The following is a 25,555-nucleotide window of genomic DNA, read 5'->3' on the forward strand; positions in this document are numbered from 1 at the left end:
ATCTTCATTTTTTCGGCCATGCCTGCCGGGAGCCTCCCCTGCATCACGGAGAAGTGAGCAACCGCGGGTCGCACTGGGATGAAAAGTGGAACACTCCTGACCCACATGCCGGCCGCTCAATATAGGACCACAGAGCTTGAGCAATTGTTGGCACTGGTTCTGGCTATTTTCCCCACTTGTCTGTGTATTATCATGCCTCCACGCGAAAACTGCATGTGTTACAAATTCTACCACGTTTATAGATGGAATTTTCATGCAAGATGCTAAATACATGCAGAATATTATTATTTTTAAGATGTGGAGGGACACACACACACGTGGAAATGCAAGCATCAGGATTTGAGGACACACATAGTGACCAGTGAATAAATTAAGAGAACAGCCGCCATTGAGTGATGTGACCGTAGCAGCTGTGCCAGGCTAGGTGCATTTTGAGATTATGGAACACAAAGTCAACCACATGGAGATATGCAGACATGTGCTTGGCACAGAGGCACATGAAAACGAATGGTTCTTCAGAAATATTATCTGGCGGGCTACAAAAAGTTAGCGATGTAATATCACGTGCCACGCGTACATGTTACGTCACATGACTTATTTACGTCATAACGTCAGCTATGTGACAGCTAACCACCATAGTTTGTCTCCAACTCTCATCCCTATCTCTTGTATATCACTTTTCATCTCACTAACCTGTATCTACAGGTTTCCACAGTTGATTCAGGTTTGGTTTGTGCGATTTCACGTATATGCGGCGCACCTATTTCTCCACAAAATTCGCTACGTCTTTTGAACTCACTCTATATGCCACTTTGCGGTCAGATGTGACACAACATTGCATGTGTACGTATATACTACTCGGCAGGACGCTGTCTTGTGCGGTTTCACTTTGTGTGCCCTTTTTTTGGAACGTATCCACCGCATAAAGTGAGGGAAACCTGTATTTATACCTCGGCAGGCCACTACAAAAGCCTTCACGGGCCAGATGTGCCAGTGGGAGAACCCTGTGTGATGACATGTGCTATAACGCATCGGTGACACACCGACACGCATGGTAACAATGCTACAGGGGGGCACGTGAAGACACAAGCAGACACGAAGTACCACTGACACAAAGCAACACTGTTGACACCGTTGACACTGAGACACACAAAGGCAAGCAGATGCATGTGCAGACACAAAGGCATACGTATACACAGGAACACACGTGAAAATGCACGGAACCGTGATCTATGATCTAAAGGAAGACGCAGCATGCGTAGTGACACGGAGGGACATGGCGACATGCGGGGAACTAACCGAGAGAAGGTGGGACATTACAGAGACATGTGAGTACACATTTAGACTTGCGGCGACCCACAGGGACACACAAGGACACGTGGGGTAAACATTTAGATATGCAAGGTCCGACGCGGACACAAAAGACACGTGAATGCACGTAGGGCGACGTAGGTGATGGGAGAGGGATCTCCAACCGGCCACTGTGTCCCTGCATGTACGTCATGCCCCGTGCCGATCCTCTGAAGACTGTACGACCACCTTGCCCCCGCCCGCACAACTTATGCTGCACAAACACACAACGGATACACGCAAATGTGTACTCAACATCAAACACACACCACACAATGTGCATTCATGCGCACAACAGACACCACGCACACGACACAAAAAGCACGCGGAGCACAAAGATTCAACACACTGCGCAATGCACTACACGACGTGTATCATGGTAATGGTGGTGGGAATGAAGATGATGTTGACAGTGGTACCAATGAATGTGGTTATGATGGTGGTGACGGCATTAATGATGGTGTTAATGACGTTAAAGGTGAAGGCAACACTGGTTACAGAGATGATGGTAATGGTGTTGATGGTGACGGTAACGGTGATGGTGATGAATATGGTGGTTATGACAGTGATCATGGTAGCGGTGATGGTGTTAAAAGTAGTGGAGATAATACTTTAGTTGTAGGGGTGATGGTTGTGTTATTGATGGTGATGGTGATGACAATGATAGTGGTGATGATGGTGATGAATATGGGAGTTATGATAGTGATGTTGGTAGCAGTGATGGTCATGATGGTGATGATGGTAGCTGTACTGGTGTTGATGGTAGTGGTGATGGTGATAAAACTGTAATATTAGGGGTGGTGATGGTGTGATGACAATGGTAGTGGTGGTTATGACGGCGACGATGATGATAGCGGTGATGTGAAGTACGTACGCACCTTGTCCTGCCGAGTCGTGTGTCTGTTCTGATCTCTTCCTCGAGAGCACCCGGCTGGAACAGAGAACAACTCGCTCACTCGCCCACTCAAACTCGCTCACATTGACCTTCACATACCCACCCTCACATTCACACATTGACCTTACCTGTGAAGATGTGTGTGTGTGTGCGTATCTGTGAAGATGTGCATTTTTCCCATGATGATGTACATGTGCGCGTGTCTGTGTACCTGTGAAGATGTGGATGTGCACTATGTACTTGTGAAGATGTGTGTGTACCTGTGAAGATGTGAGCGTCGGCCTCCGTGTACTCGTGGGGGGTGAAGTCATCTGGCACGAGTGGTGGCGCTGGCGATGAGTCCGAGTCCGCGCGCTGCCTTTTCCCTCCGACCTCCGTGACCTCGGCTGCCCCCGGTGCCTCTCTACGTGTGGCACCCTGCCCATGGAAAGGGGTAAGGGAGAGGCCGAACGAGAGAGAATGAAGGCAACACAGTGGGAGGGGGTGGGGAGGGGAGAGCGGCAGTGGGGAGGTATTCTGGTTTGTGTCGGATTTTTGTCTTTTCCCCCAATGTTATCCCCACGATGCTACCAGCATCAAGTCACGAGTCACAGGATAGGGTATCGATTCGTTAACCCTCGTCGAGTTATCACCAGCGCACCAGGGAAAGAAAAAACAGTTTATTTCATTATTATTTACTCCTTACCTTTCTTATGCGATTCCCTGTGCACTTTATTTTTCATGCGGTTGCAATTTATTTTGCTCAGTCGGTGTAAGCCGCCGAGTTCGCGACGGGTTTCTTTTTACATTTGTATTGCTCTATGCCCATGTACCATTCCCATTCCGCTGTGATGCGCACCGATGCCCACTTTATTGATGGCAAAAATTTGCACGCCACGACGTAATTCACTGAAACACATGCAGAATGTTCACAAGAATAACGCATCTGAATTCGTATGCAATTTTGTAAGCAATGTCTACCCCAACACAGGCTGGTGTTCAGATGGAATGGGAAAGGGCAGCAGTGAGTGGGGAGGGGGTGGGTGGGTGTGGACTTAAGGGCACCAGGAGGGGCCGGGTCCCACGAAGCCCAGTCACAAACGCAAGGCCCGGGGGTGCAGGTCCTGCAACAGGGTCCCAGTTCATACTCTTTGGTTCTATTCGGTAAAGTCACGTAGGTAAAAAATAAAACAACAAATCACGACGTTTCGGCCACAACACAAGCGGTCAAAACGTCGAGTTTTTTGTTGTTTAATTTTTTACCTACGTGACTTTACCGAATAGAACCAAAGAGTATGGATCCTTGCAGTCACGAAAGCTTTAAATCTAGGTTCCCAGTTCCCCCATTGGCCGTGGAAACAGCGGAGTGCGAGTGAGCGGGGCGCACCTGTTTCTGCTCTCGCACAGTCGGTACGGCGACCGGCTCCTCTTGAGGGCGCTCCACCTTCATCTTCTTCTCCGCTGCAGACACGGGGATCCGTCACTCATGGCGCGTGCGTGCAGTAGTGTGCTGGTTAATGCACTGCAAACCCAGTGACCTGATTTCAATTCCCGCTTCCGATCAATAGCAATGGCAAATATTTGATCAAGTCCTGGGCCTCCCCGAGGTCGACGGAGCCTTAAATGAGTACCGGGCACGATGCGTAATCATCAGTGCTGGGGAAACAAAGGCAGCCGAGCCTGGTGTTGACTACCCACCCCCAGTGTAATCCTGGATCTTCAGAGACGCTTGCTAACAGCACTTGCCCCAAGTCTGTTAAAGGTGATACGATTTTTGTTTTTGTCGTGTGTGTGTGTGAGCAACGCCTCGACTTCTGTACGTGTCTGCATGTGTGTGTGTGCACATGCACCTGCAAGTGTTTGCGACTGCTGGATTAGTGCATGTCTCTGTGTTCATGGTGTGTGTGTGTGCCTTCACCGTGTTTGGCTTTTGCAGGCTGTGCAGAGCTCTTCTTTGGTTTCTCTGGCGCTTTCATCAGTTTCCAGCGACTACAGATCTACAGAGACGGATGAGATAGCACTCAACGGGTTCTCATCACTCACTCAGTCAACTACTTAAACACTCATTCACTTACTCAGCCACTCAGGTACTCGTTCAACGATCCAACCACTCATGCGCTCAACTACACTCTCTCACCTACCCAAGCACTCAATCAACCATTCATTCACCCACTCATCTGCTCAAACATGCACTCAAATAACCACATTAATCACCAAACCACTAAAATTCCTCACTCAGCACCCATCTGCACAAGTGGTTTGTGAAATGGAATGGAGATAATGATGATGGAGATGATGATGATGTGAGCAAGATGTTAGCACACAACAATCACGTGTTACCTCAAACACTTTTGAGTTAGGATCCAATTTCTTTTCTTGAAATGGCAGAGATTTCCCGTCACTGGATGGTAGATACTGCAAGCACGAGCACATGAACAGATGCACAAGCGAACTTGGACACACGCGCAAGGAAACAAACAAACGACCCTGTGCATGTCCTCTTTTTATTTTCAACCACTTCAAGTCCCCACGTCTTCATGTTTCCAGGATTTCTGCGTCAATGAAGACCGTTTTATCCAAATCCTAAGTGACCCCGTGTCACGTGTGACCCTGTGCTAATATTGTGTCTCTATGCCTCCTATCTGTCTCTCATTTACCATGCCTCCTGTGTGTTCCCCACGTCCCTAAGTCGCTTGTATCGCTGCATTGTCTTGGTGTCCTTGTAATTCCCGTGTCTCAAAGTCCATGTATCTCCTTGGCACTCAACTACCCCTGTGCCTCCACATGTCCCTGTCTCCCCATGTCTCACCATGCCAAAGGGGTTGACGAACGTCTGCAGAACACGCGCTGCCTTCATCTGGGACGTGGAGCTCTGAGCAGTGCGAGCCTCGTTCTGCTGCTCTTCGCTGTCCTGCACACCACAGCAGAGCGCAGAGCGCTACAGCACATCGCAGCGCACTACAGCAACATGACAGCAATTTAAGCACAGCTCAGAATGCGACAGCACACAAGAGAACGCACAGAACGCCCCAGCACATGGTGGCTAACACAGCAAACACAGCACGGTACAGAAAGCTACAGCACACGAGATCACACACAGTGCTTTCGCCAGCGGTGTGGGAGATGAGACATGGGTTGGTTGTGGTCGTGTGTGGATGTTGGGCTCACGTCAAACAGGGTGAGGACCGGGCGCGTGGCAGGCACCGCCCTCCGTGCTCCCTCCACTGCACCACACAAAGACAAAAGTCAAAGATCCTCAATATAGCCTTGAAAAGACTTTTAGGGCAAGTGATGTTAGCGAGCATCTACGAAGGTCAGCACAGAACACGAAGGGGATGGGAGGACCAACACTACACCCAGCCACCTTTGTCTCCCCAGTGCTGATGCTTTACACGCACTGAGTACTCATTTAAGGCTGAATTAATCTAAGGGAGCCCCAGGACCGGTTTAGATATTCGTCACCGGTGTTGGCCATAAGCAGCAATCGAACTTGGGTCGCCAGGTTAATAGTGCAGCACGCTAACCAGCTAAACTACTGCTGTTCGTCGTGACCGGGAATGGAACTTAGGCCATCAGGAACGTGCCACTACACACTACCACTGCACAACCGCTCTCTAGTGACATACAGACATACGCTAGCACAGAAGATGCACAGAGATACAGACTGAACAATACACACGTGAACACACACACCCACACACGCGCAATAATATACAGGGCCACACACCTGTTGCAACCGCTGACACACAAGACATACGCATGCAGACAGGCAAATAAAGACACGTTAACAGAGACACAGGAATGAATACACACACATATGAATGGAAATGCACGCAATTGAACACAGACATAGACACAAAGATAGTGAAATAAATAATACGCACATACACGCAGCAGCCAAAGAAGGGTCATTGCTTAAAAATCACCTATTATGTAAGTTTTACTTTTAGGACAATGTTACTGAAAAGTATTTTGTTATTTTTGCTTGTGCCCCACTGTAAATGCAGTCAGGACATTATTTGTTACGTCACTAAATTATGTTTAATTTGTACACAGAACATGGCAATTATTTGTATGATTACTACTCAAATTATGAGTGTGATATTAAAAAACAGCACAGTATTTTTTTCATGTCAATATAATAAAATCTACTCGTGACAGGCTAGGTGTACACATCACTGTCACGAATAAAAAAATATAATCCATATCATGAGCTTTGCCGATATAACCAGCACTACTAAGTGTGAGCTACCTTCAGTACCGTGCCTTGTGATTGGCTGCCTGTCGTCCAATGATAAGCCATCGTGAGGACAGAAGAGAGGATTTTCCAATCGCTGTCAAAACACAGAAGAAAATTGATTGAACAATCAGTGCCACACTAGGGTGGGCATACAAATGATACCATTAATGTCACCTTTGGGGGATTGAAACATCTAGAATGTACTTTCAGGGTCAGGCCATGAACCAACAATCACACAGGGGTGTCAACCTACACAACAATCGTAACATTATTCACACTCTAAGGACGGACATGAACTGAGCTCCTCATTGTCACGACGGTTTGGGGACGTGGAATTTAAAAAAAGAACCACAAATGAGAGTTCTGTGCCGGATGAGAAAATGAGATGTAGAGTTGATAATCGCAAGTAAAGAGGGCATTTGTGTGATGAGTTTTGGTCTCTGGTCACCTCTGTCCGGGTGATGAATATTCTCGATGGAGCCTTGATGGGCGTTTCGCTCTGCGGGAACAGCAGCAAAGATTATTAAACAAACGCAACCTTTACTGCAACGAGTCATTATTTTTGCAGTCACTTGTGCCTGGTTGTGATCATCAACTCGCTACATTTGTGAACGTCGTTTAACCATGGGTGGCTGAAACTCCCAAGATCCAAAACCTAGGATCTTAGCCGGGTGGTGTTGGTGGCAAAGTCCTGTAACCCAGCACTATGGAGGCAACAAGGGTGGGTGGATCACTCAAATGTTGTTAAACTCCTTTCCCATTGCTTTTCAGGTGTCATAGCTTGGCCTGCTAGAAGGGGGTACAGCAAAGGTTGACTTCATCTATTCGTTCTGTATGGGATTGACTGTTGCCTCCTCGCATGTGTGGGTTTTCTCCAGGAACTCCGGTTCCCTCCCATATGTTAACACTCATTAATTGGTTGATAACACCTTCATATATAGACGACCACAAAGTTTGGGGGGAAATTTGGCACAGGCTCACCTCCTGGTAGCCTTTCCCGCTCGTCTGTGGTTCCTCCTCACGCCTCTGAGTCGTTCTCTCGCTTCGAGTGAGCGAATAATGTGCAGTGTCACAAGTAAAAAAAAATATTATTGAAGCAGTGCCGGATCATTGTGTTTGACCCAGTATTGGCCCCAGGAACCACCCAGTCACCACCTATATTAAATCCATACTCTTTGATTCTTTCGGTAAAGTCAGGTAGGTAGAAAAACAATAGATCACGACGTTTCGATCGCAACACAAGCAATCGTCATCAGGTGGGACAACCACACCAACTGCTGACTTCAGCAGTTGGTGAGGTTGTCCCACTGCTGTCTTCAGCAGTTGGTGTGGTTGTCCCACCTGATGACGATTACTTGTGTTGCGATCGAAACGTCGTGATCTATTATTTTGATACCTACGTGGCTTTACCGAAAGAACCAAAGAGCATGGATTCCTGCAGTCACGAAAGCTTCAAATCAAGATTATATTAAATGTTTTATTATATTTATTTATGAACATTCTGCCTCTGACCACTCGCTATCCCTCTCTCCCTATAACTTTCAGTCTCCGTCTCCCACTCTCTTTTGTCTCTGTTCTCGTTCTCCGACTCTCTTGCCCTATCTATCCTTCATCCGTATCTCAACCCTGGCCGTCCATTATGAACCCCTCGCTGCTCCACCGAGCCGCCTCCGCTTCTGCGCTCACCTTGATGAGCGGGACGAGGCGTGCCTGCTTGATGAGCTGCCACAGCTCATTGGCGTTCTGCCTCACGAGGGGCGGCACCGGATTGCAGCACGCGAGCACGCCCTGCAGCTCCCTGCGTCGGCAACGGCGATGTCAACATGTTAGAGCAGCGACACACATCACAACACAGCGCCAGAGCAATGCAACATCACGGCAAAACCACGTCACAGCAACAACACAATCTCACAGAAACAGCACAACGTTACAACAAGCCAGCACTCCCCCTCTGTCTTGCATCAAACAGCAATGGCGTGGACTAGGGTGCATATAGCCGTTGATACTGGCAAAAGCATAGCCGTTCAAGATGGCGTACATATATCCTATTCATGCTGGTGCACATACGTATATTGTTCATTCTGGCGTACGTGCGTATAGGCAGCTCAGGTTAGTCTATGTATGTATAACCTGTTCATCCTGGCGTACGTATGTATATTGTGTTCAGGCTGGCATACGTACGTAAAGCCTGTCTTGTCTGGCGTACGTATATATAGCCTGGTCATTATCAGGATCATACTAACCAATGCTATTACCACAATGCAACCTTCATCATCACCATCATACTATCACCATATCCATATCATCACCAGCATCCAGATCACCATCCACATCAAAACATTATGAGTGGCACCACCATCAACACTATCACTACCACTCTCACTACTACCAGCACAATCATCAGCCACCACCACTATTACCAACAACAAGAACAGGCGCCATATGCCAATAAGTGGCGGTGACATCACCACGGCGGTTGTCCCAGGCCAGGTGCACTCCGAAGCCACGTGCAGTGTCGAAGGCTCGCTAACAGGAGCTCACGGAACAGAGCCAGGTGCCATGGGTTGACTGACTGCAATGACTTGGGCAGATGCACGCGACTGTGCGAACTTGCTGCATTTTAGCCGCCCGGCACTCCGCTCTGTATTGTGAGCATCGCTCCTCTGCCCTTCGTTGTTGTTGGAGGGCGAATATTACCACCACTGTCAATACCATCATGGGTATCACTCGCACCACCATCCCAACTGTCCCTGCCACCACCGGCCCCACCACCACCGTGCGCGGCTTACCGAGGCATCTCCTCTGCGATCTTCATGAGCATGTGGTTTGGGAGGACGTATCTGTGACAGCAGGAGCACAACACACACCGGTCAGGCCAGGGCACTATGCACGTCGCAGCAATAACAATAATCACACAGGCCGTACAAGCCCAACAACGCAACAGCTACAGTAATCGTACTACGCAACCATTGACCTACGGCACTGGAATGTGCAGTTTCTACAACTGGTTCAGGATCGCGATCAGGTAAATTAAAAAGTGCTGCGTCGTACACCCCAGTGTTTTACTGTGCTATATTATAAAACACCCGTGTATCGATATTTCCATTTTAATGTGCAATTTTATTGAGGGACTGTGTGTTGTTTTGGTGCGGTCTTGGATCGTTTTTGTTGTTGTTTTGCTGCCTTGCCCTAGAGTCCATTGAGTGTTAACAAATCTACAGTAATTCATGTAATTATGCAATTTGTACTTATATACTTTATATTCATAAATATTTAGCTACTCTGGACATCTGTGATAAAGAGTTCATAGCTCATCGGATTCCAACAGTCTAAATAAATATTCTGATAAATCAAGATAAAGATTTTGAACGCTGTGGTGTTGTTCTGTTTGCTGTGTTATTATACGCTGTCGGAAAGTCCCGTGCTTTGCTGCACTATGCTATGCAGTGCAGTACACGGCTATTTCAGCGCCGCGGGTGCTCTCACCCCGTGCTCTCGTCCTCGGCGCGTGCCGTGCGGTCGCGCCAGGCGTACAGGAGCCGGGCGGCGCTGCTCTGCTGCACATCCAGTGGCTGCTTGTGCTTGTGCAGCAGCTCCAGGTAGGAGTCCTCGGTGAACACCGGCTTGTGGTAGCGCTGAGACACACACACAGGGAGAGAGAGGGAGATGGAACCACGCAAGTAGTGACAGCGGCAGCAATAATTACCAGGGTTGTTAAAACGATCATCGGTTAACTGGTAATTGTTTTCAGCATCAATTACCAGTTCTGAAAGTCGGTAACCAATGTTTCCAGTGGGAATTTTTACCGCGAATGCACTAATTAGGATGCATGAACATTAAAACGGTACGGCGGGCACGAATCACCACATTGAACATAAATCGGCATTTTGCGACCCCCTCCACTGCCACTGTGTAGCATATTTTTACGTTCCAGGGACTCTATGAGATGATAGGACAATAGTCTACACACATTACACCATGAACTATATCACTTCGTTGATCTAGTTAAAAAGATAAAAATATTCTCTGTTTATTGCTCGAGGCCTTGTAACGGAATAAACAATATTTTTGGAGGGGTGGGAAAACTGTCCCGATCGAGAGTGAGAGTGGTGGATTTGCTTACAAAGATAGGCTTGTAACTTGCTCACTGGTGGAGCCAGTGGTGGGTGGGGTGGCACGTGCCCCCCCAATGATCCGATCGGCATTTTGCGATCTTCACTGCCACTTTGTAGCATATTATTACGTGTCAGGGACTCTATGAGATGATAGGACAATAGTCCGAGTCCATAATTGGTAATAAGTAACGGCAAAGCAGTTATAAGTGACTCACAGAATTGTGCGCAGTTGCGTATACAGGACACGACTTCCCTGAAGGCATCAACACCTTCAGCGAGCGCGAAGCCGATCACACAACGCGGTTCGAACCCGACCCTCGATCGATGGCTGCGCCATCGCCGCACTACGCGTCAAATAAAAACCAAGGGACAAGTCCTTACTTACTAACACTATCTTTTTTCATTGCTGGAGGGGTTGCCCCCCCCCCCCCGCACCTGAAAATCCTGGCTCAGCCATTGCCCACGCGCCACTCACCTTGAGGGCCACAGTTCGGCTCTGGTCCCACACAAGCTGCAGGAGGTTGGGTCGGCCCAGCGCCTTGGTGAGCAGGTCGGCGCGGACGCGGTCGTACACGTACAGCAGGTAGTGCGTGTCGGCACGCGCATAGTGCAGCATGTCTGGCAGGAGAGGCCTGTGTGTGTGTGGCGTGCATACGTGGAAGTGTGCAAGTGTTTGTGTGCGTGTGTATGCAATTGTGAGTGTGTATGTGTTTGTGTGTGAGTGTGTGCATGCGAGTGTGTATGAGACGCAGATATTAAAGTACCGCAACATTTATCTGTTGACCCATGTTTCATTTCCGGTGAAGGCTAACCAGTATTGGACCTCCCCCAAGACTGACTGGGCCTTAAATGAGTACCTAGTATAAGATATGAACATCAGCACTGGGGAAACAAAGGAGGTCAGGCATGATGCTTACCACATTACCCTCTCAAACATTGTGCCAGCCTTAATAGGGGCTCGCTAAGATAATTTGAGGAGGGGGGGGGTGAAAGTGCTTCATATGTACTGTTCTATGAACCCAGTGATGGGACTTCAATTCCTCACCCTGGCCAACTAGATTCAGCAGTCTATTCAGGCGACACGGGGGATCTTTGTCCTTGTGTGTGAATGTGTAAGCAGTAGAGTAGCGGCTAGCACCCTGTGCTATGAACCTGGTGAAACGAGTTCGATTTCTACTCACGGCCAACACCTGTGACAATTATCTGAACCGGTCCCGGCCCTCCACTAGCTCGACTCAGCCTCAAATGAGTACCTGGTGTAGCGGTGTGTAAACATCACCACTGGGGAGACAAAGGCGGCCGTGCATGGTACTGGCCACCCACCCCCTCCTTCACAGCACTTTCCCCAACAATTAGTTGAGGCTATACAGGGGATCTTTGCCTTTGTTTTTGTACGTGTGTACAAGTTAGCCCGTGCATGCGCGCGCGTATGCAGAGGTTCGAGCAAGTGCGGCGTGCGTACCGGATGCGCCAGTCAGCCAGCTGGTACTGCTTGTCGGTAGACAGGCTGCAGTAGTGCATGAGGAGGTGGGCGAGCGAGTTTCTGGCGAGGCCGAGGGAGCGCGCCGCTGGGTGCGTGTCGAACAGGCCCACCACGTACAGGCCCAGGTCACGTTGCAGCCACTCAATGTCCGAGTCCGCTCCGTGGAAAACCTGCGCCCCCGCCACACCGCAGCGTCAATCACCACGTCACCGTGGCAATCACTGCGCCACTGCGTCGCCGCGTCAAGCACCACGCCTCTCACGTGGCCGGTGCTCAAGATATGGTTACAACGTCCCTAGTAACCATCGCCGCCGCCGCCGCTGTCAACAAAGCATGGCTGCAGCCAGCCCCCCTTAATTGCTTCCTTTCTCTATTTCCCTTGCTCGGTCCGACCTGCTCCCTCCTATTCTTTGGTCCTTTCGGTGAAGTCACCACCACGTAGAAGGGAAGTAATACAATAATACAAATATAAAACAATAAAATTCTCACGACGTTTCGACTGCAACACAAGCAAACATCACCAGGTGTGAAAACCACAGCAAGAATTTTATTGTTTTATATTTTCATTATTTTATTGTTGCCCTTCTACGTGGTGACTTTACCGAAAGAACCAAGAATATGAATCCCTGCAGTCATGAAAGCTTTAAATAAATAAAAAATTCTGCTCCCTCCTGTTCTCCCCGTGTAATTCTGCGCCCCGAGATGTTTGTTACGCTTTAGTTGCAATACAAGTGCAATGTATTGTTGTAAACATTCACCCAATGGCATTCATATCGAGTGTGCAGGCAGTGCAATGATACATTGGCAGGAAGCTGGAGGGACCCAGGCGTCGTGCTACAAAGTCGGCGAGGGAGAGGGATGTCTCTCTCCTTGTTTTGCTGTCTCACTCGATTATTTTGTTTATGCATGTCTACGTGCACGCGTGCCTCTCATCTTGACAATGTTGGGGTTGGTGAAGGCCTCGTTGAGGATGTGCAGGTCGTCGCGCAGCATCAGTGTGTCGATAATGAAGTCCTCTTCGCGCGTCGAGATTTGCATGAGGCAGGTGATGCCCAGGAAGGAACGGTATGAGTGATGCTACGGGGCCACGCACAGGAATAGCCGCTCAACGGTGGGCGGACAAACAAGAGAAGAAGAGGCAGATAGGCGGTCGAGCGGGACGAAAGCACACAGACGGCACAACCCAACAATCCAACCGCACATCACAACTCGATATTATATGACCACACACGTCACACACACATGCTGGCACGCACCCAGACAACAAACACAGATCCCCCATAGAGCTTTAACAGACTGTTGGGACAAGTGCTGTTAGAGAGCACCTATGAAGGCCGAAACGGCACACGAGGGGTTGGGTGGCCAGCACCACGCCCGGCCGCCTTTGTCTCCCAAGCGGCAATGTTTTAAACATCGCACCAGGTACTCAATTGAGGCCGAGTCAAACTCGGGGAGGGCCAGGACCGGTTCAGATAATTGTGCTCTCGCACAGTCGGTATGGCGACCGGCTCCTCTTGAGGGCGCTCCACCTTCATCTTCTTCTCCGCTGCAGACACGGGGATCCGTCACTCATGGCGAGTGCGTGCAGTAGTGTGCTGGTTAATGCACTGCAAACCCAGTGAACTGATTTCAATTCCCGCTTGCGATCAACAGCAATGGCAAATATTTGATCAAGTCCTGGGCCTCCCCGAGGTCGACGGAGTCTTAAATGAGTACCGGGCACGATGTGTAATCATCAGTGCTGGGGAAACAAAGGCAGCCGAGCCTGGTGTTGACTACCCACCCCTCGTGTAATCCTGGATCTTCAGAGATGCTTGCTAACAGCACTTGCCCCAAGTCTGTTAAAGGTGATACGATTTTTGTTTTTGTCGTATGTGTGTGTGAGCAACGCCTCGACTTCTGTACGTGTCTGCATGTGTGTGTGTGTGCACATGCACGTGCAAGTGTTTGCGACTGCTGGATTCGTGCATGTCTCTGTGTTCATGGTGTGTGTGTGTGCCTTCACCGTGTTTGGCTTTTGCAGGCTGTGCAGAGCTCTTCTTTGGTTTCTCTGGCGCTTTCATCAGTTTCCAGCGACTACAGATCTACAGAGACGGATGAGATAGCACTCAACGGGTTCTCATCACTCACTCAGTCAACTACTTAAACACTCATTCACTTACTCAGCCACTCAGGTACTCGTTCAACGATCCAACCACTCATGCGCTCAACTACACTCTCTCACCTACCCACGCACTCACTCAACCATTCATTCACCCACTCATCTGCTCAAACATGCACTCAAATAACCACATTAATCACCAAACCACTAAAATTCCTCACTCAGAACCCATCCGCACGTGTGCACAAGTGGTTTGTGAAATGGAATGATGGAGAAAATGATGATGGAGATGATGATGTGAGCAAGATGTTAGCACACAACAATCACGTGTTACCTCAAACACTTTTGAGTTAGGATCCAATTTCTTTTCTTGAAATGGCAGAGATTTCCCGTCACTGGATGGTAAATACTGCAAGCACAAGCACATGAACAGATGCACAAGCGAACTTTTTATTTTCAACCACTTCCTCGAGTCCCCACGTCTTCATGTTTCCAGGATTTCTGGGTCAAGGAAGACCGTTTTATCCAAATCCTAAGTGACCCCGTGTTACGTGTGACCCTGTACTAATATTGTGTCTCTATGCCTCCTATCTGTCTCTCATTTACCATGCCTCCTGTGTGTTCCCCACATCCCTAAGTCGCTTGTATCGCTGCATTGTCTTGGTGTCCTTGTAATTCCTGTGTCTCAAAGTCCATGCATCTCCATGCCACTCAACTACCCCTGTGCCTCCACATGTCCCTGTCTCCCCATGTCTCACCATGCCAAAGGGGTTGACGAACGTCTGCAGGACACGCGCTGCCTTCATCTGGGACGTGGAGCTCTGAGCAGTGCGAGCCTCGTTCTGCTGCTCTTCGCTGTCCTGCACACCACAGCAGAGCGCAGAGCGCTACAGCACATCGCAGCGCACTACAGCAACATGACAGCAATTTCAGCACAGCTCAGAATGCGACAGCACACAAGAGAACGCACAGAACGCCCCAGCACATGATGGCTAACACAGCAAACAAAGCACGGTACAGAAAGCTACAGCACACGAGATCACACACACAGTGCTTTCGCCAGCGGTGTGGGAAATGAGACATGGGTTGGTTGTGGTCGTGTGAGGATGTTGGGCTCACGTCAAACAGGGTGAGGACCGGGCGCATGGCAGGCACCGCCCTCCGTGCTCCCTCCACTGCACCACACAAAGACAAAAGTCAAAGATCCTCAATATAGCCTTGAAAAGACTTTTAGGGCAAGTGCTGTTAGCGAGCATCTACGAAGGTCAGCACGGAACACGAAGGGGATGGGAGGACCAAAACTACACCCAGCCACCTTTGTCTCCCCAGTGCTGATGCTTTACATGCACTGAGTACTCATTTAAGGCTGAATTAATCTAAGGGAGCCCCAGGACCGTTTTAGATATTCGTCACCAGTGTTGGCCATAAGCAGCAATCGAACTTGGGTCGCCAGGTTAATAGTGCAGCACACTAACCAGCTAAACTACTGCTGTTCGTCGTGACCGGGAATGGAACTTAGGCCATCAGGAACGTGCCACTACACACTACCACTGCACAACCGTTCTCTAGTGACATACAGACATCCGCTAGCACAGAAGATGCACAGAGATACAGACTGAACAATACACACGTGAAGACACACACCCACACACGCGCAATAATATACAGGGCCACACACCTGTTGCAACCGCTGACACACAAGACATACGCATGCAGACAGGCAAATAAAGACACGTTAACAGAGACACAGGAATGAATACACACACATGTGAATGAAAATGCACGCAATTGAACACAGACACAAAGATAGCGAAAGAAATAATACGCACACACACGCAGCAGCCAAAGAATGGTCATTGCTTAAAACATCACCTATTATGTAAGTTTTACTTTTACGACAATGTTACGGAAAAGTATTTGTTATTTTTGCTTGTGCCCCACTGTAAATGCAGTCAGGACATTATTTGTTATTTATTTCAATAAATTACGTTTAATTTGTACACAGAACATGGCAATTATTTGTATGATTACTACTCAAATTATGAGTGTGATATTAAAAAACAGCACAGTATTTTTTCATGTCAATACAATGAAATCTACTCGTGACAGGCTAGGTGTACTCATCAACTGTCACGAATAAAAAAATAGAATCCATATCATGAGCTTTGCCGATATAACCAGCACAACTAAGTGTGAGCTACCTTCAGTACCGTGCCTTGTGATTGGCTGCCTGTCGTCCAATGACAAGCCATCGTGAGGACAGAAGAGAGGGTTTTCCAATCGCTGTCAAAACACAGAAGAAAATTGATTGAACAATCAGTGCCACACTAGGGTGGGCATACAAATGATACCATTAATGTCACCTTTGGGGGATTGAAACATCTAGATTGTACTGTCAGGGTCAGGCCATGAACCAACAAAATCACACAGGGGTGTCAACCTACACAACAATCGGAACATTATTCACACGCTAAGGACGGACATGAACTGAGCTCCTCATTGTGACGACGGTTTTGGTGACGTGGAATTAAAAAAAGAACCACAAATGAGAGTTCTGTGCCGGATGAGAAAATGAGATGTAGAGTTTATAATCGAAGTAAAGAGGGCATTTGTGTGATGAATTTTGCTCTCTGGTCACCTCTGTCCGGGTGATGAATGTTCTCAATGGAGCCTTGATGGGCGTTTCGCTCTGCAGGAACAGCAGCAATGATTATTAAACAAACGCAACCTTTACTGCAACGAGTCATTACTTTTGCAGTCACTTGTGCCTGATTGTGACCATCAACTCGCTACATTTGCGAACGTCGTTTAACCACGGGTGGCTGAAACTCCCAAGATTCAAAACCTAGGATCTTAGCCGGGTGGTGTTGGTGGCGAAGTCCTGTAACCCAGCACTATGGAGGCAACAAGGGTGGGTGGATCACACAAATGTTGTTAAACTCCCTTCCCGTTGCTTTTCAGGTGTCATATCATGGCCTGCTAGAAGGGGGTACAGCAAAGGTTAACTTCATCTATTCGTTCTGTATGGGATCGACTGTTGCCTCCTCGCATGTGTGGGTTTTCTCCAGGAACTCCGGTTCCCTCCCATATGTAAACACTCATTAATTGGTTGATAACACCTTCATATAAAGACGACCACAAAGCTTGGGGGGAAATTTGGCACAGGCTCACCGCCTGGTAGCCTTTCCCGCTCGTCTGTGGTTCCCCCTCACGCCTCTGAGTCGTTCTCTCGCTTCGAGTGAGCGAATAATGTGCAGTGTGTCACAAATTAAAAAATTATTATTGAAGCAGTGCCGGATCATTGTGTTTGACCCAGTATTGGCCCCAGGAGCCACCCAGTCACCACCTATATTAAATCCATACTCTTTGGTTCTTTCGGTAAAGTCAGGTAGGTAGAAAAATAATAGATCACGACGTTTCGATCGCAACACAAGCAATCGTCATCAGGTGGGACAACCACACCAACTGCTGTCTTCAGCAGTTGGTGTGGTTGTCCCACTGCTGTCTTCAGCAGTTGGTGTGGTTGTCCCACCTGATGACGATTACTTGTGTTGCGATCGAAACGTCGTGATCTAATATTTTTCTACCTACGTGACTTTACCGAAAGAACCAAAGAGTATGGATTCCTGCAGTCACGAAAGCTTCAAATCAAGATTATATTAAATGTTTGATTATATTTATGAACATTCTGCCTCTGACCACTCGCTATCCCTCTCCCCCTATGACTTTCAGTCTCTGTCTCCCACTCTCTTTTGTCGCTGTTCTCGTTCTCCGACTCTCTTGCCCTATCTATCCTTCATCCGTATCTCAACCCTGGCCGTCCATTATGAACCCCCCGCTGCTCCACCGAGCCGCCTCCGATTCTGCGCTCCCCTTAATGAGCGGGACGAGGCGTGCCTGCTTGACGAGCTGTCACAGCTCATTGGCGTTCTGTCTCACGAGGGGCGGCACCGGATTGCAGCACGCGAGCACGCCCTGCAGCTCCCTGCGTCGGCAACGACGGGACACGACGGCAACGACGATGTCAACATGTTAGAGCAGCGACACACGTCACAACACAATGCCAGAGCAATGCAACATCACGGCAAAACCACGTCACAGCAACAACACAATCTGACAGAAACAGCACAACGTTACAACAAGCCAGCACTCTCTCTCTATCTTGCATCAAACAGCAATGGCGTGGACTAGGGTGCATATAGCCGTTGATACTGGCAAAAGCATATCCGTTCAAGATGGCGTACATATATCCTATTCATGCTGGTGTACATACGTATATTGTTCATTCTGGCGTACGTGCGCATAGGCAGCTCAGGTTAGTCTATGTATAGCCTGTTCATCCTGGCGTACGTATGTATATTGTCTTCAGGCTGGCATACGTACGTAAAGCCTGTCTTGTCTGGCGTACGTATATATAGCCTGATCATTATCAGGATCATACTAACCAATGCTAGTACCACAATGCAACCTTCATCATCACCATCATACTATCACCATATCCATATCATCACCAGCATGCAGATCACCATCCACATCAAAACATTATGAGTGGCACCACCATCAACACTATCACTACCACTCTCACTACTACCAGCACAATCATCAGCCACCACCACTATTACCAACAACAAGAACAGGCGCCATATGCCAATAAGTGGCGGTGACATCACCACGCCGTTTGTCCCAGGCCAGGTGCACTCCGAAGCCACGTGCAGTGTCGAAGGCTCGCTAACAGGAGCTCACGGAACAGAGCCAGGTGCCATGGGTTGACTGACTGCAATGACTGGGGCAGATGCACCAGCTGTGCACGTGACTGTGCCAACTTGCTGTATTTTAGCTGCCCGGCACTCCACTCTTTATTGTGAGCATCGCTCCTCTGCCCTTCGTTGTTGTTGGAGGGCGAATATTACCACCACTGTCAATACCATCATGGGTATCACTCGCACCACCATCCCAACTGTCCCTGCCAACACCGGCCCCACCACCACCGTGCGCGGCTTACCGAGGCATCTCCTCTGCGATCTTCATGAGCATGTGGTTTGGGAGGACGTATCTGTGACAGCAGGAGCACAACACACACCGGTCAGGCCAGGGCACTATGCACGTCGCAGCAATAACAATAATCACACAGGCAGTACAAGCCCAACAACGCAACAGCTACAGTAATCGTACTACGCAACCATTAACCTACGGAACTGGAATGTGCAGTTTCTACAACTGGTTCAGGATCGCGATCAGGTAATTTAAAAAGTGCTGCGTCGTATACCCCAGTGTTTTACTGTGCTATATTATAAAACACCCATGTATCGATATTTCCATTTAAATGTGCAATTTTATTGAGGGAATGTGTGTTGTTTTGGTGCGGTCTTGGATCGTTTTGTATATACTTATATACTTTATATTCATACATTTTTCGCTACTCTGGACATCTGTGATAAATAGTTCATAGCTCATCGAATTCCTCCAGTCTAAATAAATATTCTGCTAAATCAAGATAAAAATTTTGAACACTGTGGTGTTGTTCTGTTTGCTGTGTTATTCTACGCTGTCGGAAAGTCCCGTGCTTTGCTGCACTATGCTATGCAGTGCAGTACACGGCTATTTCAGCGCCGCGGGCGCTCTCACCCCGTGCTCTCGTCCTCGGCGCGTGCCGTGCGGTCGCGCCAGGCGTACAGGAGCCAGGCGGCGCTGCTCTGCTGCACATCCAGTGGATGCTTGTGCTTGTGCAGCAGCTCCAGGTAGGAGTCCTCGGTGAACACCGGCTTGTGGTAGCGCTGAGACACACACACACGCACACAGGGAGAGAGAGGTAGATGGAACAACGCAAGTAGTGATAGCGGCAGCAATAATTACCAGGGTTCAGACTTGTTTGGTATGCTTCTCTCTCTGTGTCCCCTGTTGTATCTGTGTTAGCTCCCCCCTACTTGGGTGTCTGTATATACATCTGGGGTTATGTGTTTGATCTCTCTCGTAAATTTAGCTCTTCTGTACCTGATGATGGCTGCTTGTGTTGCAACCAAAACGTCGTACGCTATTGTCATTTTATTATTTCTCATTTATACGTGACTTTACCGAAAAAACCAAAGAGTAATTACTAGGGTTGTTAAAACGATCATCAGTTAACTGGTAATTGTTTTCAGCATCAATTACCAGTTCTGAAAGTCGGTAACCAATGTTTCCAGTGGGAATTTTTATCGTGAATGCACTAATTAGGATGCATGAACATTAAAACGGTACGGCGGGCCCGAGTCACCACATTGAACATAAATCGGCATTTTGCGACCCCCTCCACTGCCACTGTGTAGCATATTATTGCGTTCCAGGGACTCTATGAGATGATAGGACAATAGTCTACACACATTACACCATGAACTATATCACTTCGTTGATCTAGTTAAAAAGATAAATATATTCTTTGTTTATTGCCCGAGGCCTTGTAACGGAATAAACAATATTTTTGGAGGGGTGGGAAAACTGTCCAGATCGAGAGTGAGAGTGGTGGATTTGCTTACAAAGATAGGCTTGTAACTTGCTCACTGGTGGAGCCAGTGGGGGGTGGGGTAGCACGTGCCCCCCCAATGATCCGATCGAAATCCCTAATTTAGATCGGATCATTGGGGTTTATTGGTAATAAATCGGCATTTTGCGACCCCCACTGCCACTGTGTAGCATATTAATACGTGTCAGGGACTCGATGAGATGATAGGACAATAGTCCGAGTACATAATTGCCAAGAAGTAACGGCAAAGCAGTTCTAAGTGACTCACAGAATTGTGCGCAGTTGCATATACAGGACACGACTTCCCTGAAGGCATCAACACCTTCAGCGAGTGCGATGCCGATCACACAACGCGGTTCGAATTCGATCCTCGATCGATGGCTGCGCCATCGCCGCACACGCGTCAAATAAAAACCAAGGGACAAGTCCTTACTTACTAACACTATCTTTTTTCATTGCTTGGAGGGGTTGCCCCCCCCCCCCCCACCTGAAAATCCTGGCTCAGCCATTGCCCACGCGCCACTCACCTTGAGTGCCACAGTTCGGCTCTGGTCCCACACAAGCTGCAGGAGGTTGGGTCGGCCCAGCGCCTTGGTGAGCAGGTCGGCGCGGACGCGGTCGTACACGTACAGCAGGTAGTGCGTGTCGGCACGCGCATAATGCAGCATGTCTGGCAGGAGAGGCCTGTGTGTGTGCGTGCATACGTGGATGTGTGCAAGTGTTGGTGTGCGTGTGTATGCAATTGTGGGTGTGTATGTGTTTGTGTGTGAGTGTGTGCATGCGAGTGTGTATGAGACGCAGATGTTAATGTACCGCAACATTTATCTGTTGACCCATGTGTCATTTCCGGTGAAGGCTAACATCATTTGGGGGTGATATAAAAAACAGTATTGGACCTCCCCCAAGACTGACTGGGCCTTAAATGAGTACCTAGTATAAGATATGAACATCAGCACTGGGGAAACAAAGGAGGTCAGCCATGATGCTAACCACATTACCCTCTCAAACATTGTGCCAGCCTTAATAGGGGCTCGCTAAGATAACTTGAGTGGGGAGGGGGGGTGAAAGTGCTTCATATGTACTGTTCTATGAACCCAGTGATGGGACTTCAATTCCTCACCCTGGCCAACTAGATTCAGCAGTCTATTCAGGCGACACGGGGGATCTTTGTCCTTGTGTGTGAATGTGTAAGCAGTAGAGTAGCGGCTAGCACCCTGTGCTATGAACCTGGTGAAACGAGTTCGATTTCTACTCACGGCCAACACCTGTGACAATTATCTGAACCGGTCCCGGCCCTTCACTAGCTCGACTCAGCCTCAAATGAGTACCTGGTGTAGCGGTGTGTAAACATCACCACTGGGGAGACAAAGGCGGCCGTGCATGGTACTGGCCACCCACCCCCTCCTTCACAGCACTTTCCCCAACAATTAGTTGAGGCTATACAGGGGATCTTTGCCTTTGTTTTTGTACGTGTGTAAAAGTTAGCCCGTGCATGCGCGTGCGTATGCAGAGGTTCGAGCAAGTGCGGCGTGCGTACCGGATGCGCCAGTCAGCCAGCTGGTACTGCTTGTCTGTAGACAGGCTGCAGTAGTGCATGAGGAGGTGGGCGAGCGAGTTTCTGGCGAGGCCGAGGGAGCGCGCCGCTGGGTGCGTGTCGAACAGGCCCACCACGTACAGGCCCAGGTCACGTTGCAGCCACTCAATGTCCGAGTCCGCTCCGTGGAAAACCTGCGCCCCCGCCACACCGCAGCGTCAATCACCACGTCACCGTGGCAATCACTGCGCCACTGCGTCGCCGCGTCAAGCACCACGCCTCTCACGTGGCCGGTGCTCAAGATATGGTTACAACGTCCCTAGTAACCATCGTCGCCGCCGCCGCTGTCAACAAGGCATGGCTGCAGCCAGCCCCCCTTAATTGCTTCCTTTCTCTATTTCCCTTGCTCGGTCCGACCTGCTCCCTCCTATTCTTTGGTCCTTTCGGTAAAGTCACCACCACGTAGAAGGGAAGCAATAAAATAATACAAATATATAAAACAATAAAATTCTCACGACGTTTCGACTGCAACACAAGCAATGGTCATCAGGTGTGAAAACCACAGCAAGAATTTTATTGTTTAATATTTTTATTATTTTATTGTTGCCCTTCTACGTGGTGACTTTACCGAAAGAACCAAGAATATGAATCCCTGCAGTCACGAAAGCTTTAAATAAAATAAAAAATTCTGCTCCCTCCTGTTCTCCCCGTGTAATTCTGCGCCCCGAGATGTTTGTTACGCTTTAGGTGCAATACAAGTGCAATTTACTGTCGTAAACATTCACCCAATGGCATTCATATCGAGTGTGCAGGCAGTGCAATGATACATTGGCAGCAAGCTGGAGGGACCCAGGCGTCGTGCTACAAAGTCGGCGAGGGAGAGGGATGCTGTCTCACTCGATTATTTTGTTTATGCATGTCTACGTGCACGCGTGCCTCTCACCTTGACAATTTTGGGGTTGGTGAAGGCCTCGTTGAGGATGTGCAGGTCGTTGCGCAGCATCAGTGTGTCGATAATGAAGTCCTCTTCGCGCGTCGAGATTTGCATGAGGCAGGTGATGCCCAGGAAGGAACGTTATGAGTGATGCTACGGGGCCACGCACAGGAATAGCCGCTCAACGGTCGGCGGACAAACAACAGTAGAAGAGGCAGATAGGCGGTCGAGCGGGACGAAAGCACACAGACGGCACAACCCAACAAACCAACCGCACATCACAACTCGATATTATACGACCACACACGTCACACACACATGCTGGCACTCACCCAGACAACAAACACAGATCCCCCGTAGAGCTTTAACAGACTGTTGGGACAAGTGCTGTTAGAGAGCACCTATGCAGGCCGAAACGGCACACGAGGGGTTGGGTGGCCAGCACCATGCCCGGCCGCCTTTGTCTCCCAAGCGACAATGTTTTTAAACATCGCACCAGGTACTCAATTGAGGCCGAGTCAAACTAGGGGAGGCCCAGGACCGGTTCAGATAATTGTCACGAGTGTTGCCCATGAGTGAGAATCGAACTCGGGTGGCTGGGTTCATAGTGTAGAATGCTAACCACTACACTACAGCTTCCCACAAACTGACACTCACGCCGACACACACACACACTCACACCGCCCTTACCTCAAGGTCCACAGCGAACTCCTTGCACTGGAGCAGCTTTTCGTTGACCTGCGCTAGTTCTTCCAAGGAGGTCACTAAGGTCAGTGGCATCTCCTCCTTCTTCTCAACGGCACCATCAAGACCATCAACATCACAAGCAGAACCAACAACATCAGCACCATCAACAATAACACCAACAACCACTACCAGCTCCATGTTCATCATCTCCATCAACACTGTTAAAAGTAACATCACCAGCAGTAGCACCAGCACTTTGTTGTGTGTATACGTGTATGTGAGGAGCGGTAGCGCACTACGCTATGAACCCAGCGACCCAAGTTCGATTCCTGCTCAAAGCCAACACCAGTGACGATCACTTGAACCGGTTCTGGGCCTCCCCTTGGTCGACTCAGCCTCAACTGAGTAAATGGTGCAGTGCGTAAACATTAGTACTGAAGAGATAAAGGTGGCCGGGTGTGGTATCGACCACCCAGCCCCTCGTTTGCCATGCCGGCCTTCGGAGGTGCTCGCTAACAGCACTTGCCGCAAAAGTATGTTCAGGTTATATGAGGGATCTTTGTCTTTGTATGTATATATATACATTCGTGTGTGTACTTGTGTGTACGTGTGTGTTCACCTGTGGTTCTGGCTCTTGAAGGAGCTCCTCACTGGGAGTGAAAGTCTCCAGCTCAAACTGGTATGGTGGGCAAAGCTGCACGCACACATGGGCACACAACAGCAGCAACAATTCAGCACTGGCTGGTACCATCAGCACACCATCAGCACCAGGCAAGGTGCATTCCAAAGCCATGACGAGCAGTGAATACTCACTGATGGGAAGTCACAGGACAGACACACTTGTATGAAACACAAATACACACTGGTGTGTACCAATGTCTATTTGCTTGTGTATCTAATTTGCATTTGTGTGTCTGCATGTAACCGTACACATATTCTTTGGGTCTTTCGTTGAAGCCACATAGATAGATCAAATAATAAAAAATAATAAAGATAAAAAATAACATCACGACGTTTTGATCACAACACAAGCTATTGTCATCAGGTGAGAAATATCGCAGGAGAGCTGCTGAGAATATATGGTGGGAGCGCTGCTAAGGAGTTATAAAGGTTTGGGATGGGTGTAGCGGAAGGGTCAGTGGGCGGGCTAGAGATTAAATTTGTATGTAAATGTAAGATCGGGTAAATCTTGACAAACGAAGCTGCGGGGGTGGCCATTGTATTGTGAGAGATTAGCATGTCAATGTAAGAGATTAGCATGTCAATGTAAGAGATTTGCTTGTCAATGTAAGAGATTAGCATGTCAATGTAAGACATTTGCTTGTCAATGTAAGAGATTAGCATGTCAATGTAAGAAATTTGCTTGTCAATGTAAGCTCGGAGAGAGCTCGGCAAGAACATTGCCACATGGAGGTGGAAAAGGATGGCAAGCCGCCATTTACTAACACAGCTAAAAGTGGTTGTGTTAGTGAATGTAACGCTGAGAGTTGAAATGTAACTGCTCACATAGGTAAGTAGAGAGGGAACATCACAGCCAGTTATGACCTAAACTGGTTAATAACGTCCTTCCAATGATTGCTCAGTTTGTACCCATCTTCTCGGTTGAAATCGTGTCTGTGTAATAAGATCAGGTAAATCTTGACAAATGAAGCTGTGGGGGTGGCCATTACATTGTGAGAGATTAGCATGTCAATTTAAGGAATTTGCTTGTAAGCAATCGTCACCATATGACGATTGC

At 48.6% G+C, this 25,555-nt stretch overlaps 1 long non-coding RNA gene across 1 annotated transcript; it reads right to left on the reverse strand.

Moving 5' to 3' along the window:
• Positions 1–23,143: 23,143 nt before the first annotated feature.
• LOC142930948 (uncharacterized) lies at positions 23,144–24,511 on the reverse strand. Its single transcript, XR_012946946.1, has 3 exons — positions 24,437–24,511; positions 23,821–23,919; positions 23,144–23,283 (listed from the first exon to the last, which is right to left on the reverse strand). It is a non-coding gene; the product is annotated as an uncharacterized LOC142930948 (long non-coding RNA).
• Positions 24,512–25,555: the final 1,044 nt, after the last annotated feature.

This window comes from Petromyzon marinus, chromosome 46, assembly GCF_048934315.1.
Source record: "Petromyzon marinus isolate PM22_M1 ecotype Great Lakes invasive population chromosome 46, UKy_Petmar_22M1.pri1.0, whole genome shotgun sequence".
Classification (NCBI taxonomy): domain Eukaryota; kingdom Metazoa; phylum Chordata; class Hyperoartia; order Petromyzontiformes; family Petromyzontidae; genus Petromyzon; species Petromyzon marinus.